Here is a 12,275-nt window from a genome sequence, read left to right as displayed (position 1 = left end):
TGGATAATTAAAACAGTGTGGTACTAGAACATAAATAGAGAAATGGACAAGTCCATGAAAGAGAATAGTCTAGAATTAGACCAAAATACATATGGAAACTTAATATATGACAGAAATGGCATCTCAAATCACTAGGGTAAAACATACGGTTAGCAGAATAAACTCCAAGCGGATTAGAGATGTAAATATAAAAACTAAAACCACATAGTATACAAACTAATGCTACATTATTATTTAGCATTTGTAAGGAAAAGGTTTTCTAATCATGATTTAAAATCCAGGGGCAATTTTTTAAAAGATTAACAAATTTGACTGCATTTTTTGCATGACAAAAACCACCATAAACAAAATCAAAAAACAACTAACATAATGGGAGAAATATTTGAAACATACACTAGAGAAAAAGGGCTAATATTCCTTATACATAAAAAAGTTTAAAAACTGAAATACAAAATCCTGAGGTAAAAATGAGGAAAACCCAGAAACAGATAATTCATTTGAAAAAAAAAAAAAAAAGAGAAAAAGATTCAAAATGGCTTTTAAACATGCAGAAAATGCTTAAACTCACTAATAATTAAGGAAATCCCTTTCTCATTTATTGAACTGGCAAAAGTAAAACAGATATGGGAATGCATTCTATTAGTAAGGCTTGTTGGTGAAGTTATGGGGAAATGGACACTTTCCCTGATGGAAATCCAAGTTGGTACAACTTTTTTGGAGGGATACTAGGCAGTATCTAACCAAAGTGCACATGCATTTTCCTTTTCACCTAGCAATCCCACTTTTAGGTTATATATCTCTGACAATACAAAAATGCGTATGCAGAAACTTACTCTATGTATTGTTTATAATTGTAAAACACTGGAAACAATTTAAATGCCCATACGTGGAATTGTGCTTGAATAAGCTTGTATAATAACATGGAGTACTACATATACATAGAAAAGTCTCTAGAGTTGATATAGGGTGCTTTCCACAACATTTTAAGGAACGGGGAAAAACAACAACAAAATCCAAAACCCAAAAGGTGTGATTTTGGGTAATGTGATTCTTTGTGTAAGAAATCAGATATAAGAAAACAAGGCCGGGTGCGGTGGCTCAAGCCTGTGATCCCAGCACTTTGGGAGGCCGAGGCGGGTGGATCACGAGGTCAAGAGATCGAGACCACCCTGGTCAACATGGTGAAACCCCGTCTCTACTAAAAATACAAAAAATTAGCTGGGCATGGTGGCACGTGCCTGTAATCCCAGCTACTCAGGAGGCTGAGGCAGGAGAATTGCCTGAACCCAGGAGGCGGAGGTTGTGGTGAGCCGAGATCACGCCATTGCACTCCAGCCTGGGTAACAAGAGCGAAACTCCGTCTAAAAAAAAAAAAAAAAAAACACAGGTATCTGATCCTTCACAAAAAAAATCAAGAATAAACAGGATTTAAATAAACTCAAAGTATCTCCCTCAAAATATTTATCAGCTACAAAGAGAAATACAATAACCTTATAGTTGTAACCACCCAATGGGTTCCTCCTGCCCATTGCCTAGAGAAAGCCATTTTATCAAGACAGGGAAATTACAATAGAGAAAGTTTTACATATATAGAACTGGCTGAACAGAAGACCAGAGTTTTATTATTATGCAAATTAGCCACCATAAAAATCTGGAGACTACGGTATTTCAAAGATAGTTTAGGAGAGGTGGGGTGGCTAGGGAATGGGTGCTACTGACTGATTGAGGGTGCAATCGTAGGGGTGTGGAAAATGGTCCTCATAAGCTGCTAAGGCCACTTCTGGGTGGCGCCACAGGACCAGTTGGTGGGTCTGGGTGGAGCCATCCATTTTCAGAAATGCAGAAGTCTGAAAAGTCATCTCAAAAGGTCAATCTTAGGTTCTACAATAGTGATGTTATCTGTAGGAGTAATTAGGAAGTTGCAAATCTTGTGACCTCTGGAATAATGGTTGGTAATCATCTGTATCTACATGTTAACAGAATTCAGGTTCCTCTTATCTTCCTAACCTGGTGATCTTTAATCAGCTTTACAAAGGTGGTTTAGTTTTACAGAAGGGCTATAATCTTTTACACTATAAACTAAATTTCTCCCAAAGTTAACTTGGCCTAAGCCCAGAAATGAGTACGGCATTTTGGAGGTTAAAAGCAAGATGGGGGTTAGTTAGATCACAACCCTTTCACTGTGATAATTTTCTCACTGTGATAATTTTCTCACTGTTATAATTTTTGCGAAGGTGGTTTCATAGTGAAGAAACCAGCAGACATCAACCTAATGGAGTGCTCAAAGTAAGTATCATCATCAATAAGACATATCAACATCATGAATCCCTTGGCATGATGTGCTGAAAGGGATATAGTATCATTTCTGCAGTATTCTTGCCAAAATGGCATAACCTCTCTCTAATCGTGACAAAGCATTAGACAAACCTAAAGTGAAGGACATTCTACCAAATTAGTAATCAGTGTTATAGGTAGACAGGCATAAGCAGGGCAGGAGAGGGCTCTTCCTCCACCCACTAAAAATGTCAGGTGATGGTTTGGCAATTATCACATTGCCTCTCTAAAAGTGATAAATTGGCAGCCAGCACCAGTGAGAGACCATTTACTGATGATCCACACCTGTTGCACTCCAGTGTTGACTGAATGTAGGTACCAGGGAAACACAACTTCCTGGGCATGAGCATTAGGAGACAAAATGGCAGAGGATGACCTTCCAGGGCACGCCACAAGAAAAGGGAAGAAAGCCTCCGATGGGCATGCATACAACTTCCTAAACACAGTGCATGTGCTTATCTTCCAAGGGTAGGCAGGGCACTGTGCAGGCAGGCAGCCCACTTTAAGGGAAGAATCAGGGGGATTAGGCTAGCCTATAAAGTCCTAGGATCAAGGTTAAACACCACACTTGACCTTCACATGCCCACTTGGGTCTCTTCCAAGCATACTTGCTTTTGTTTCCTGTTCGAAAGCCTTTTTAATAAACTTCCACTCCTGCTCTGAAAGTTGCCTTGGTCTTTTTCTGCCTTATGCCTCTCTGTCAATTCTTTCTTCTGAGAGGCAAGAACTGAAGTTGGTGCAGACCTGTATGGATTTGCTGCAGGTAACTCGCATACCTTTCACTGGTAACAATCAGTATCCTTCAAAAATTGCCAAAGTTATAAAGGACAAGGAAAGACTAGGGAACTGTCACAGATTGGAGTCAACTAGGGAGAAATAACAACTCAATATAATGTGGGGTCCTAGCTAGGATCCTGAGACAGAAAAATGATATTTGCGTCCACAGCCATATCACCCTGAAGCTAAGCAGGGTTGGGCCTGGTTAGTACTTGGATGGGAGAAAAATGATATTTGCAGGAAAATTAGTGAATATCAGATAATGTCTATAGCTTAGTTAATAATATTGCACCAATGTCAATTTCCTATTCTTGATAATTACATCAAGATCATAATTGCCGGGCATGGTGACTCATGCCTGTAATCCCAGCACTTTGGGAGGCCAAGACAGGCAGATCACAATGTCAGGAGTTCAAGACCAGCCTGATCAATATAGTGAAACCCCGTCTTACTAAAAATTCAAAAAAAAAAAAAAAACTTGAGTGAGATTCAACGTAAGTGGAAGCAGGGTGAGAGATTAAAGGAATACTTTCTAGTATTTTGCAATTTCTTAAAGTCTAAAATTCATTCTAAATAAAATATTGTTTTGAAATCAAAAACAAATAAATAAATAAAATGGATCTCTTAACTTCCATTAAGGGTTTTCCAGCAACTTCCATCTTCCCACCACTCTACTATAAAAGTTTCAAAACATTTTCAAAAACCACTTATCACTATTCTTAAGCTGCCAGTGATCAAAAGGGCAGCCTTGCAGTTTGTCAAATTAGTGAAGAAGACAAGAAAGCTAGAAGGAAGAGGAAGTGGAGCATCTGAGGGAAAGATTTTTAAATGACCTCCTTTGTGTTGCTAAATTTATTCATATCCTGGAATGGGCTACAACCATCACAAGGACACAAAAATCATCAGGTAAATTCAAGGACTTTTTAAAAATGCATCTAACCACCTCCTGTCCAAAACATTCAAGCTTAACCTTTCTCCTGAAAATGCAATCTGCTCTTTACACCCTGCCTGCATACCAGATTCTGAGACCTAGATTGCCACAGGAGCAGAACCATCACCTTGTCCTGATTCAATAGGTTCTTGTTGTTACATTATCAGCTTAAGATCCTGGGGTATGTGGAGATGTGCCTATTCATTGCTGAAAGAGTTCATGCACAATTTATGTCCTTCACGTAACTTTGTTCTTAAAAGCTATTTTCTGAATCCATTTCAGTTATGTTTTCCCAACGACCATATTAGGAGGTAACTGTTGTTTTTGCGTAGTCAAAGTAAAATAAATGAGATGAATATCTCAAAACGATTGAGGTGCTCGCAGTAAAAAGGTAGTGGTAAAGATAGTACCAGATCTCATATCTGTAGCTTCTGTGCCCTTTTTCATAGTCCAGAGAACTGAGCTACTCTAGCAAATGGGCATATGAGAAGTAGTGACCACAGTTAATCCAGCTGACATGACACCAGCCATTAATTACATTCAAGTGCAGTGATGTATTTTCCATTGCTTAGCTCTTTTTACTTTTCAAAGCCCTCTTCACATATTTTATTGAATTTGATCTTCAAACCACATTGTAATGTAAGTAGAATAGCTATTTCCTTTCAGTAATCCTAAGATCATGCCATTCAATATATTTTAAAAGGCCCTTTATTTGCATTACCTTATCTAGGTCCCATTAATAGAAAAAATATATAAAGTAGTAGTGTCCCTGTTTTCCAGATAACTGAGGTCCAAAGATTGACTGGTCCAAAGACACCCAGGCAATGAGGGGGGGAGAAGGAACATAAGACCAAGTCTTTTGACTCGTTATCCAGTCATATTTCTCCCACCGTGCAATAGCTGCATACCAAAATGAGGAAAAATGACAAGTTTCTGACTATGAGTCCAAAAAGGAGTCAACGTGTGACTTTATATTAGAGGAGAATGTAATGAGGTCACTCTGCTTAGCTACCACCGCTATCCCAATGGGACTGGGCAAGAACTGAACAAGTCATGCAGGTAAGAGCAGCACCTGATCAGGCACTGACCCTGGATTCAGGTCGTTATCTGTATGGATAGCTATGGTTCACTCAGGCACCATTCCAAAGACGTTAATAGAGCCATACAGAACCTACATTAATTCATTGGTTAAAGCTCAAAAATAATCATGAGGCCTCTGAGATAGGAGACAATTAGTCATAGGATGGCTCCCATTGCACACAAAATTTCACTGAGCCAGCTGTCTACACTTTACTTCTCGCCCTAGTATATCCTAAAGATGGGGTTTCCCCTTGCCTAATCCAAGAGAGCTGGATTTCATAACTAACAAGACTTTAGACTCATGCTTCACCTTTCAGCACGCTGCTGGTCCCATGGATGTCCCAGAGCCTGACTGTGTGCTTATGACAGAAAAAAAAAACAAAAACAAAAACCAGAAACCGAAGAGGGACCCCAGGCTGCAGGAGTGAGATGGCATAGGAAGAACTGCGTTTTCTCTGATTCCCGGGTACGCTGAAGATGGCATCCAGGAGAAAATTTCTTGCCATCCCTCAAACTGCCCCATAGTTCAGCTAGCAGCTACTATTTTACTTAAGTAACATCAGCAACAGGATGGATTCCATCGCCAGCAGCCTGGACTCCCGGAGGCGCCCCAGGTGTGGCTGATGTGCGCAGGTAGCAACATGTCCTCTGTGTGGCCTCTGCACTGGAAGAGCTTCAAGGCCTTTTCCTCCAGGGCTGAGGGGATTTGTGTTTCGCCTCTGTTTGTTTTTATGTAGCTCTATTTGCGGAAACTTGCAAGTTCGCAGAGCAACATTCTGATAAATAGTGCAGTGCGGGGCTGCGCGGCATCCTGGAGCCGAAGGTCATGAGGAAGAGACCAAAACCGGTAAACTCAGGGATGTTGTGGCCCGAACTTGTAAATCCAAACAATCTCACAGTTACGAAATGGAAAGTTTGTGGGGAAAAACAAATGCTTTGGTTATTACAGTGTTACTACATTCATAAAATATATTTCATTGGGGGGAGTTTACACAGGGGGTAATGAGATTTTTGCTTTATACATTATTTATAACCGCTTAATCCAGGTACTGTGGGTTATTTTTTTATGCCTTCGTTTTCACAGCTACAAAACACTTCAGTATTTCTAATTTATTTCTGCTTACAATACAGATGTTCTCAATTGTGTTTCTAACTACATTTCAACCGTTATGATCGCGTTTATTTGTTTGTGTCAGCACACAAGCCGGAGTTGAATGTGCAATACACAATAGTAAGGCTTCAAGAAGCCTGTAAAGAGGCCTCTTATGCTTTCGTTATCAGCAAATTAAAATATACTGTGTGGCACTATCTTTATCATCAGTGGTTTTAATCTTCGGATAATTCCCCTGCAGTTGGGTAGGCAGAGCGACAGCCCTCTCTCGGTGCAGAAAGGTTGCATGCCTTAAAACAGCACTTTTCAAGATGACCATTTGGAAGCAACATTTGGAGAACATTTGGGTTATGTCCTCTAACTGAATTTCCAAGCTGTTGGTAACGGACTAAAGAAAATGCAGTCTGTACTGAATACTAAGAAAGCAAGAGTGTAAGAGCCTTGAAGGTCATGTGTAAATATTGACATTTTAATTTTATTTAGTATACCAAATTGGGGCCCTTGCATTGCTTATCTTGCCATAAAAACTCCTCACCCACTTGCACTGCCCTGCAGATTGTCAGGGAAAGATCTGATCTGAGCAGCTGTGGGTGCTCTTCCTGCCATTGCTAACAAGACTGAATTTTGTTTGTGCAAAATCTGAGTCAGAGGGGTGTTCCTCCCCTCTCATCTCCACCACGGACTGATGCACCTGATTAGATAACAGAAATTTGTGGGCTGAATGTTCATGTAGTGACATGAAAGCCAAGATGCAAAAACAGTCAGAGAAAACAGCCTCCCACTCACTTACAAAGTCAAATCCGGTGTCTAAAACTAAAGTTATCTGGGGAACCAATAACTGGCTAATTTGGCCAGAACACCCTTCTCTGTGTCCTCAGCAGCAGCATGAGAAAGAAATCCCAGCATGTCCTCAGGCCCTGTACCCTTCTCAGACAACAGGACTCTACCGGCAGAGCTTACTCAGGGCCACCTTCTGAAGGTGAGATACAGGCGACAGCCTCGTCTCTCCAGCAGCAGCAGTGGTTAGAATGCCCCATGCACTTAACAACTTCCAGGACACTTTGACTGTTGACCTACAACAACACTGCTTCCTTTGCCAAAGCAAAGAACCCTGCTTATGTAGAACAGGATGGCAGTTTGGAACTTACCAGAGGCTCCTGTCTCCTTACAGCGAGGTCACCAGAATCACTTCCCTCCTGAAACACAGTGGATTGAAATGCAGGTCCAGCAGAAACAGGGGCCAGTGAGTTAAACATAAACGTGAAGGAACTGGCTGGGCGCTGTGGCTCACACCTGTAATCCCAGCACTTTGGGAGGCTGAGGTGGGTGGATCACGAGGTCAGGAGATCAAGACCATCCTGGCCAACACGTGAAACCCTGTCTCTACTAAAAATAAAAAAATATTAGCTGGGTGTGGTGGCACATGCCTGTAGTCCCAGCTACTCAGGAGGCTGAGGCAGGAGAATTTCTTGAACCCAGGAGGCGGAGAGTGCAGTGAGCCAAGATCGTGCCATTGCACTATAGCCTGAGTGACAGTGCAAGACTCCGTCTCGAGAAAAAAAAAAAAAAAAAAAGGAGGAATCAGGGCCACTTCCAATGGTCTTTGGCCTAAAAGGTTTTCTCTAAGTGAAAAGAAGGAAATTGAATGTGAGAACAAAATGATCTTTTAATGCTTCATAACGCTCTGACTTATCTCAAAAAGAGAGAAATAGTGTGAAAAGCCAACACCATTTTCTGCCCTCTACAATTGAGTTTTGAAAGGTGCTTCTCAAACATTAATGATCTGGCTTCTGTGCCCAAATAAATGTCATGATTTACATTATGGTTGCAATGCTAATCACCTTTCCCTATGCCAGCTTTATAAGTCTTGTCCAGTTCCACTACTGAAATAGTACACTTGGATTCAATCAGCACTCAAAAACCTTGTTTTGTGTTTGTTTCATTTTTAACTATTACTGGGTGGACAGGATCAATCCCATTCAAAATTTCCAAGTAGACAAAATCTGTGTCTGTGGCCCTTCCCCTTCCCGTCACCTTTTTGGAAGCCTCCCTTCATGTCCATTAATGAACTTTCAAGCTTCCTGTAGCTCCACTAGTCTTTTTTAACCATTGGAAGACAGAGTAGTTTCCTACATTAGTGTATCTGCCTTCTTAAAATAGTATTTTGCACAAACAAGAGAACATTCATTTTAAAAGCAGGAAAGCAAGCCAAAGAAACGAACCATTACAGATGGAATGTCAGACACCAGGCACCTGGATAAAATATAATTTGGGACAGGGGAGTATATTCTCATCATCCCTAAAGTAGATGAACCAGTCAAGTCAGTACCCATAAGGCAGGCTTGATAAATCTCAGGACCAGGCACCTCCACCCCCAGCAAACACACACACTCCTTTCCACTGTGATGTTTTAGGCATAGTGTACAGTAGTCTGCCTCTCTACTCAGAACCTAATGAATTCACCTGAAAGTCAACTAATAGAGTCTGGCTGTCCTGGTGATTCTCAAGACCCTATTGCCTCCTCACCTACCCAAAAAGAAAGAAGCAGTAGTTTTTTGAAAAATTCAAGAAATGGATTTTTTAAAATGTGTTAAGAGTTTCTCTGAAACACCTAAGTTAAAGTGGCACAGTTCTTTTTTTTAGTAAAGAATTTGATTAACTCTGGTTAGCCTAGATTTGCTTCAGCCTAAAGCCCAATACCTCCTTTGCACTGTGGTCTCCTTCAGTTGATCATACTTGAGCCAACAGAGGTGGGAGGGGAGATGGAGAAGACTGGTTTTATTTGAGCTTGTGAAAATGATGGCTTTTTATCAAGTTTAGTGTCATAAGTTTTCTTCCACAGGAAAATAGAATATACTTTCTGGTGAGCAATAGTTCTTTATTGTATAGAAATGGTTCCTAATTCTCAGTAGATAGAGATTTGAGAAAACAGGGGAGTTCTCTCAAGTCACAAAAAACGATGTGATGGTCAACATGATAGACTATTATACGCGTTGATAGCTAGTTTCAGACTGATTTTCTGACACATGAGAGAGGAGCAGTGCCTGTTGGCCAAGGAAGGCAATTGCTGGGAGGAGAAAGATAAACATCCCCAAAGGCTACCAGGTCAACTGTCATTTTCAAAATTATCATTAGAAGTAGGCTGATGGGCTGGGCATGGTGGCTCACACCTGTAATCCTAGCACTTTGGGAGGCCAAAGTGGACATATCATGAGGTCAGGAGTTCAAGATTAAGCTGGCCAACATGGTGAAACCCTGTCTCTACTAAAAAAACAAAAATTAGCTAGGTGTGGTGGCAGGTGCCTGTAGATCCAGCTACCTGAGGGATAAGGCAGGAGAATTGCTTGAACCTGGGAGGATGAAGTGAGCAGAGATGACACCACTGCACTCCAGCCCAGGCAACAGAGCAAGGCTCCGTGTCAAAAAAAAAAAAACAAAAAAACAAAAAACAAACAAACAAACAAAACTAGGCTGGGAATGGTGGCTCATGCTTGTAATCCTAGCTCTTTGGGAGGCTAAGGTGGGAGGATCACTTGAGGTCAGGAGTTGAGACTAGCCTGGGCAACATAGTAAGACCCTGTTGCTACAAAAAATAAGAAACAATTAGCCAGGTATGGTGGTATATGCCAGTAGGCCAGAAATTCAAGGTTACTGTGAGCTATGGCACCACTACACTCCAGTCTGAGCAACAAGACCTCATCTCTGAAAAATAAAAATAAAAATAAATTATTATTATAAGTAATACAAATAGAAAACATAGGTTGTATATGCTAAATTAACAAAACATCCCCCCTACAAAAGGGGGAAATTTCAGTTTTCCATGAAGTTTGAAATCTATCATCATCCAGCATCATTTCCAGGCATGTAGAAAAAAATTCATTTGTCTTTTCATCTGGATTAGTTTATTTCCATCAACGTGTACATCAGAAGCACCTGGGGAATCTGTGGGTTTGGGGAACATTTTTGTGTTTGCTTGTTTGTTTGTTTTCAAAATATATGATAGTACCCCACAACAAATCTTTAGTAAAATAAATTTTCATAGTGTATATCAAACAAATGTGCACTTTGAAAAATTCCTCAAGTAAATTTTGAGATTGACCCTTGATTCAATGATGCTAATATAAACCCTTTCAATTGCCTTTGAATTTTGTGGTCACCAATCTTCCGATTTGAAACCTACACTTTCTTAACTTGGTCCACGGGGCGCACAAAAGGAGAGAGAGTATAAATGCTGAGGATGACCCTGACAAAGTGAACACAGGCTTAAGAGATGTGAACCCAAAATAAAAGAAGCAAAGAACTCTGTCTTCCCTTGTCATCTTTAACTCTGCTCTGTCTTGATTCTTCTCTGTGTTATTCACAGGCCCTTCTTCCTACACCCACTCTGTGAAGTGATTTACCGCATAGTTCTCCACCCCTTTCACCTTGGATCTCTGGCCAGATAATCTCACCTTCCTTGTGGCTTCAAAGCCATATACTTTTGACTTCTGAATTCGTCTGCTAGGGCAGCCATAACAAAGTACCACAGACCGACTGGGTGGCTTAAACAACAGAAATGTATTTTCTCACAGCTTTGGAAGCTAAAAGTCCAAGAGAAGGTATCTATGGCTTTGGTTTCTTCTGAGGCCTCTCTCCCTGGCTTGTAGATGGCTGTCTTTACCCTGTGTCCTTACAGGAGCTTTCCTCTGCGCTAGCACTTCCGGTGTCTCTTCCTCTTTTTACAAGGACATCAGTCCTGTAGAGTGATGGCCCACACTAATAACTTCATTTTAACGTATGACCTCTTAAAGACCCTACCTAATGTGGTTTGGCTCAGTTTCCCCATCCAAATCTCATGTGGAATTGTAATTCCCAGTGTTGAAGGAGAGGGGCCTGGTGGGAGGTGATTGAATCATGGGGGCAGACTTCCCCCTTCCTGTTCTCATGATAAGAGTTCTCACCAGATCTGGTTATTTGAAAGTGTGTAGCACCTCCCCCTTTGCGCTCTCTCTCTCTCTCTCTCTCTCTCTCTCTCTCTCTCTGTTTCTTTCTCTCTTCTACCAGTGATGTAAAGATGTTATCTACTTCCCCTTTGCCTTCTGCCATGATTCTAAGTTTCTTAAGGCCTCCTCAGCTGTGCTTCTGGTACAGCCTGCAGAATGGTGAGTCCATTAAACATCTTTTCTTCAGAAATTACCCAGTCTCAGGTATGTCTCTATAGCAGTGTGAGAAAGGACTAATACAGAAAATTTGTACCAAGTCGTGGGGTATTACTATAATGAATCCTGAAAATGTGGAAGCAGCTTTGGAACTGAGTAGTGGACAAAGGCTGGAGCCATTTGGAGGGCTCAGAAGAAGACACGAAGATGAGGAAAGGTTTGGAACTCCCTAGAGACTTGTGGAATGGTTTTCACAAAAATGCCAATAGTAATATGGACAGAGATGGACAGTCTGGTTTCAAATGGAGATAGGAATTTATTGGGAACTGAAATAAAGGTCACTCTTGCTATGCTTTAGCAAAGAGACTAGTGGTATTGTGCCCCTGTGCTAGAGATCTGTGGAACTTTGAACTTGAAAGAGATGATTTAGGGTATCGGGCAGAAGAAATTTCTAAGCAGCAAAGTATTGAAGAAGTGGCCTGGCTACGTCTAATAGCATATACTCATATGCATGCACAAAGAGATAATTTGATATTGGAACTTACATTTAAAAGGTAAGCAGAACATAAAACTTTGGAAAAATTTATACCCTAGTCATGTGGTAGAAAAGAAAAACCCATTTTCTGGGGGAGAAATTCAAGTCAACTGCAGAAATTTGCAAGTAATCCCAGCACTTTGGGAGGCCGAGGCGGGTGGATCACGAGGTCAAGAGATCGAGACCATCCTGGTCAACATGGTGAAACCCCGTCTCTACTAAAAATACTAAAAATTAGCTGGGCATGGTGGCGTGTGCCTGTAATCTCAGCTACTCAGGAGGCTGAGGCAGGAGAATTGCCTGAACCCAGGAGGCGGAGGTTGCGGTGAGCCGAGATCGCGCCATTGCACTCCAGCCTGGGCAACAAGA

Source organism: Saimiri boliviensis, chromosome 11 (genome assembly GCF_048565385.1).
Source record: "Saimiri boliviensis isolate mSaiBol1 chromosome 11, mSaiBol1.pri, whole genome shotgun sequence".
Classification (NCBI taxonomy): Eukaryota; Metazoa; Chordata; class Mammalia; order Primates; family Cebidae; genus Saimiri; species Saimiri boliviensis.
This window is presented reverse-complemented; position numbering follows the sequence as displayed.